This window comes from Meleagris gallopavo, chromosome 10 (genome assembly GCF_000146605.3).
Source record: "Meleagris gallopavo isolate NT-WF06-2002-E0010 breed Aviagen turkey brand Nicholas breeding stock chromosome 10, Turkey_5.1, whole genome shotgun sequence".
NCBI lineage: Eukaryota > Metazoa > Chordata > Aves > Galliformes > Phasianidae > Meleagris > Meleagris gallopavo.
In genome coordinates, this window is record NC_015020.2 from 9,698,114 (window position 1) to 9,705,142 (window position 7,029).

Genomic DNA, 7,029 nt, shown 5'->3' on the forward strand with positions numbered 1-7,029 from the left:
TACTACCTATTTATACAAATGTTACGTGCTCTTTTCAGGCTTAGTGAGGTAGCTTCCGGTATGGTTACCACTCCTTTATTTTCATAATCCCTGCATCAGAAGGACTAGTAATAGTTACTGGAGATAGAAGCCTCCTTCACAGAATTGGCACAGAAGTGGAGTAAATCCAAGTTTAAGTCTAGATGATTGCTGAATGCTTCTTAATAATTAATGTTTTCAGAGGATAAGTTGTCACGTGGAGAACAAAGCTGGTCATTAATTAGAACTGCGGTGAAAGTAGAGATGAGAGGAGTGAACAATTAGATGGCAATGTTCCCTATCTCTTTCCCTGCACAACTTGTGTGTTTAATTTGGTTTCTAAATAGACTGCAGGGATATGTTCACGTGGAAACCTGGCCACATATGTGCGTGTTGTACACCTGTGCTCAATATAGCACTGAACGTGCTGCTGGGAGGATAAGGAGACCCCACTGCCACTGTCTGTGGCTCTTAATAAGGTTCCTTCACAAAAATAGCCTGCATCTGTGTGGTGGCGTTTCTCATCAATAAAGGTGCTTTGACTAACAGTACTAAGATCCCTGAGATGCATGTACTTCATAAATTGAGCCAGGTATCCAGCCTCTTATTACTGGCAGTGAGTACTGAGTGTTTGGGATTAATTAGGTTTGGGGGATCTCAAATGTCTCCCATGTGTATGAAGTGAAATTTCATAGAGCTCCTTTACCTATCAGCTTGATGATTTCAGGAGGCATCTGTTTTTTCCTCCTTGTAGTTTTCTAGTTAACCTAAAAAAAAAAAAAAGAGTTAACACTAAAGATACCTCTACCAAGACTGTCTTGTGAGGGAACCCAATGTGATTATACTTGTTGGATCTTCAGTTCAACCCTCAGAACTTGCTTATCTTGCTGTTGCTATCTGTGTTGCTAGCTGGGAAATCTAAAACTATGGCCATGTAGCTTGTTCTAGATATACAGCATATATTGCTGGCCTGCAACAAGGCTGCCAAATGGAAACTGTCTTTGTGTCACACTGCCTCTGGACTTGGGTACAGTCAGGATCTCCTGACAGGCATACCTATTTCATAAAATATTTCATAAAATATTTCATAAAATATTTCATAAAATATTTCATAAAAGGGGCTATTCATGTTAAACTGAATGCTTCTTTGAGGCTTTCAGCTACAGCAGAGGCAGCAAGAACTGATTCAGTGCTTGGTAGAGCACGCTTTCAACTGTTGCTTGCATGAAGGACATCAAAATGTTCTGTCAGATAAAACCTAGAGCATAGCATTCTTGCTTGCAAAGTTCCATAGCAGAAATGGATATGCAAACTATTGCTCAGTCAAAAAAAGAAAAAAAAAAAAAAAAAGCAATTAAAAAAAACCCAAATCCTAGCAGCTGCTTATTAGAGACTGAAGTTGTTAGAAGTACATGGAGTAATGAGACCAGTTAGGTGTAGGAATTGCAGCATGAAATTATCTCATTTGTTCTGTGGGAAGCCAGGCAATCCTTACAGTCTCTTGCAGCCTTAAAATAGAGTGAATTATGAATGGTTTGTTTTACTGTATGGGGAAAAAAAAAGGTGAGTTCTGCTTTGTTTTACAGGAATGTACAATCTGCTGTGAGATTGTCACTGCTAGCAAATGAGTTTGAAAAAAGAAAGAGCATATGAAACATTTGCATAATCAAGTTTATTTGGGCAGTGCTGTAAGGAAACTTAATAGAACGAACTCATACATGTTAAAAATAACAACTACTGCAAATGTCATGCCCCAAAAGCTGTTGAACCAATTCCAGCATTCTCTCATTTGATTAAGACAATCTGTTCTCTTTGCAGGGAAATGCAATGGAATCAAAATCAAGAGATGAATTCTGGTGTGGAAAGGTGGCATAGGGTTCCTGTTCATTATGAACAAAAGGGCTGTTATCTGGCTTTACAGATCACATTACTTTCTAAAGAGCGGTTTATCTTGGGACAGTGGTCGTTTGGATTCTAGGCATTAGCTTTTGGCTTGGAGCTGATGTCTTAACTGGTATTGCTTAGTTCTTGAAGTAGAGGTGTCAGAAGTGAGAACCAGGTGTGCTGTTTTTTCAAGCACGAAACAGCTGTAATCAGTAACTTTGCATTCCTTAGCCACTGGTTATCGTTCTATGTAATGCTTAAAAATTTTCTCCACGAGCTTTCTTAGAGGTGTTATGTATTTCTAATTGTTCAAAAGCTTCAATAAAAGTTTTAGTACCCTGGAAATCTGTAGTTATCAGATGCAGATAAGCAGCCGAGGCGGCCAGGCACGCTGCTGTCATTATCGGTTATAGCAAAATGAGAGGATGTAATCATAATTAGAAAACTGCCATTTATCTCTGACCAGAGTGAAGACTTTGTAAAGTGATACGGTTCTCATGTGTGCTGCATTTCAGAGGCAGTTATGATTAACATTTAACCTCTTACTGATGGTAAATACTACTAGCCTTTAATAAAGAGCATCAGGGTTCTTTACAGGTGTGTATGTTACCTTGTAATCTCCCCGTTATTTTTGCCTCCCAATTATCAAAGGCCACGCGTGCCCAAACTGCTGTACTGATGCAGCAACATTACGTGTGGATGATTCCTGTAATAAGAACAGGTGAAAAGAGCACAAGTTTAAGTTGTTGGGTTTTTTTTTTTCCTCTGTAAAATAAAAAAAAAAACAAAAAAAAAAGTCTTTTTTTTTTTCCCTAAATGCTCAGTGTATAGCAGGGACTTTAGAAAAGGCAGCCAGTTGAATTCTTCAAAACATTCGCTAAGTGCGGCTGCTAAAAGCTCTCAGCTCCAAGAGTTCTTTTGTTAGGCCACGGTAGAGATGTTGTTCGGTACATCTCTGCGTTGCGCGGTTGCAGTGCCAGTCAAAGGAGATGGGACAGGCATAGAAATGTGTGACAGATACGTAACATCTGGAAGGGATGTTTTTAAGTGAAACGAGAGTTCTTCATTTAATAGCTAGTTGCAAGAATGAAATACTTTTCCACCGACTTTTCCGGGGGAGATGACTTTGTTGTTGTGTAACCAGGAAGCTGATTTCTAGCTGCCCTCCCAGGACGGCGTCTCTCCTTTTGCTCAGATCACGGGAGGTTTGCATTTGAATGGAGATGAAAGGGCTTCTTTGGCAGCTGAGGACGAAGATGGGTTGCAGCTGATTCCGTGAGGTAAATGAGCCTTTGTGCTGGGAAGTAGCTCATGCTTTTAGAGTAATAGGATCTAGCAGTCATCGGGTGAGATAGCAGCAGTTGGTGCTATTGTACTTCATTTTGGAGATCGAAAGCCGTTTTGCCATCAAAAGGAAAAGACGGCTTTCAGAACGAATTCTTTAATATACTCTCGTGGCGATATTGGGAGTACTTTGTACAGAGCAGGCTGTTTCAGATTCACCCCTTCCTAAAATGGAACCTTGCACTTCAGAGTAGAAACATATGTTTTAAAATAGGATTTTTGCCGGAGATTACTGATTTGATGTGACTCCTTTTTCTCAAAAAGTGTCAGGCTATCATACGCTTATGTGACCATCCAAAATACTTCATGATCAGAGGGCTGGAGCACCTGTCCTACGAGGATGGGCTGAGAGAGCTTCAGCTCTATTCAGCCTAGAGAAGAGAAGGCTCTGGGGGGCAAAATTGCGGCCTTCCACTACCTGAAGGGGCCCACAGGAAAGAGGTGGAGGGACATGTTATAAGGGCATGTAGTGACAGGACTAGGAGAAATTGTTATAAAATGGAAGAGGGTAGACTTAGACTAGATATTAAGAAGACATTCGGTACTGTGAGGGTGCTCAGACATTGGCACAGGTCGCCCAGGATGTGGATGCCCCCTCCCTGGAGGTGTTCAATACCCGGCTGGATGGGGCTGTGAGCAACCTGGTTTGATAGGAGGTGACCCTGCCTATAGCAGGGGAATTGGAACTAGATGTTCTTAAAGGTCTCTTGCAACTTAAATCATTCCATGAAAAATGAAAATATATATATATATATTTTGCTCTCCTTATTGTTGGAAATGGCTTGAGTGAAATAAGGCTGATCTCAAAATGAAGTAAGGGAGTGGTGAGGGGCTGAGCCTTGCTGTAGCTGCATGTTTATGCTTGTTCAGGTTAGCTTCTGTTTCCTGATCTCTAGGACAGTCAGTCCAAGAGTGCGCGCCCACCTTTTGAAATGACAGCTGGGTACCCGACGTACTCAGCTCTGCAGAGCATCGTGGAACCAGGAGTTGACACAGCTTTATGTCCCTTCACCCTGAACGAGTTGAAAAAATAATAGTAATAAACACAATTACAGATAAGAGTAACAACAAAAGAAGAAACTTTGAGATTCATTTTGTGTCCCACTTATAGTTCAGTGTCAGAAGCCTTTGCAGAACTTGCAAATACTAATTCTTCCTTGACTTGTGAGCTATTTCTATACTTCAGGTTAGTTTCACTCGTTTCTAGCCTCACGACCTTTAATTTTCTTTAGCAGAATGAATTGTTCTATGTGCCAATTTAAAATTGGTTGTTTCTGCCCACACCTCCAGTAGAATTTGAGTAAATGATTTTCAAGTCAATTAGCTTCTATTTCACATAGGTGAGATTGCAAAGTGAAATGCCTCTTTGAACAGTTCTTGAATGTGTGTTTTCCAATGCCTGAAAAAAATAGGAGTGTTCTTAATAAGTGGCTCGGGCGTTACATTTTGGTGTAAGTGATAGAGTACTTAGGGTCCAGTACTACTGATCTAAGTGTCTCTCTCCCCTCAGCCTTGCTAACCATGCTTCACACTGGGGTGTGTTCAGCGAGCATCACGAGCGCTGAAGCACTGCAGCACCGAGAACTGCTGTGTCAGGCAATGGTGGGTTTTGCTATTTTGTCTCTGTATACTGAGGTCACTTTGTCTTCTGTATAGTGTGATGTTCTTTGGTGCGCCTTCATTAGACACCCTGTATTTGACTTCACTTATTTCTGTGAAAGTTGATCAATCTTTGTTTATCAAAGTAGTATAACTTTTTTGGAACAGTGCAGAATAGTTCATGTGAGCAGTTCATTTTCATGAGCTGTAGCCGATAGGCGGTCTCTGGAGGTTGAACAAAGAGATGATTTTCTCAACCAACTTTTATTTAGCAGTCATAAAACCAAATGTTTCCTTCCATTCACTTCCCTCTTGCTGCGTGTATTGGAGCTGTGAGAGTTGCTTTTTCTTCTTCCATACTCTCTTCATATGGAGTGAAAACTGAGCACACATTTAAGTGTTTTGTGACTATAAAATGGAAGTACTTGAATATATTAAGCTTTTGATCTGTGTAGAAATTTACATATACAAACAATAGGAGAAATCAAGGGCATACCTAGTTGGAAAATCAATTTCACCTTGAGATTTAGGAAGGGAAAATGCCTGTTTTTAATAGCTTTGTATTCCTCTAAGGCACAATAAAAACTCCTGATATTCAGACAAGAGTGAACAAATGTTCTCTAAAACCCGAGGACAGCGGAAGAAGCAGCACATAAAAATACAGAGGAAAAAAACAGAATTGTCTTTGTAGTAAAATGAGGTATAGGCACAAAGCTCACTGGAGTTGGGGAGACTTGTTCATTAATTTGTAAGTGTTGTGTATAAAACCTTTGCTATCGCAGTGCACATGCTAGGTGCTTTTCTGCTGTCTCTTCTAAGGAGTTGCCATCTCTGTGCTCCTGCACTGAAGGACTAGAAAAAACAGCAACTCCCAAGATTTTAAACATGTAATGAGTTTAGTAGAGTTTGTTTGCCTTCCCCTTGGACGTTTTTAAGAAGAACTGTTTGCAACATAAGCAGAAATGCACTTGTGAGCTCAAATTAGTCATGGGAATAACAGGAAAACAGTGTAACAAAATTTGGAAGTGATGATTTCGAGTATTAGGAAGTCTAAAATGATATCCTAACACTGGTACTTTCAATAGAAAGCCTTCGATTTGGAAGAGGTGTAACATAGGGGAAAGCAAGAGAAAAACTGTTTGGTTCCTGATTTCTTCCTGTCTTTGATTTGTTCTTTGAGGATACTATTCCCATGCCTACTCAAACAACTGTCTGAAACTCTAAAGGCTGATCCTTATGATTTCTGTTTTTACTTTCATCTCCTAAAATGAAATTGGTCTCCATCAGTTCTGAGAATATAAAACTGTTTACGCTTCAGCTCAGCTTCCTAGTTATGCTAATGGAAACCATTTACATGGTATTTCTTCCAAACTTTCCTTATTTGCAATGCACGCTTGTCATTCCAAGCCCCTCCAAGCCACTGTATATCATATTTATTTTCAATTTTAATATAAGAAAGCTCTATAAAATCTTTCCCATATATCATTTTTCTTTTCTGGGGGAAGGAGGGATGAGGAGGAAGCTGTAATGATTGCACTGTTCTGCTAAAGACTGAAAAAAATAGCACTGGAATGGGGTGGAGGACACTGGAAGGGGCATGAGAAACTGCAGCTCTTCAAAGAAATTTCAGCAGGAAGTGCAGCAATATGACACATGGACCTTGATATTAGGGTTACAGCCAGAGCCCGAGAGAAAAACAAATTCATGGGATCTCTACCTACTTGTTCCCATGCCTGTTCATCATGCTGCAGGCTTGTGGTTCCTAGAAAGTCACTTCTAATGATTTCAATGTAGCTCTCCTTGTGTTTGAACGACTCTTAACTTCCTGAAGCATTTTCATAAGTATTTTTAGTTGTTATTAACTAAAGATAGTCTTACACCTAGGACCTAAACCATAACATGTGGGATCACAAACTACAGAGCAAAATCTAAACAAGCTTTCTCAGTTTTCAGATAATGTTACTGTTATTCTCTACTCCTATTTTAACTATTTGGAGGAAGAGCATGTGCTAGAGTACTTGTACATTTACATATGGTTTCTGTGTATCAAATGTGTTGGAGTTTAATCTTCTGTTTGTGAAAATATAAGAAATGATAGTCCTTGAATGATGAGAGAACTTCAAATAATATTTAGCTGGGTTTCTGAGAATGTAGTTTTATCCTGAAGGATTTATATGGGAAAAA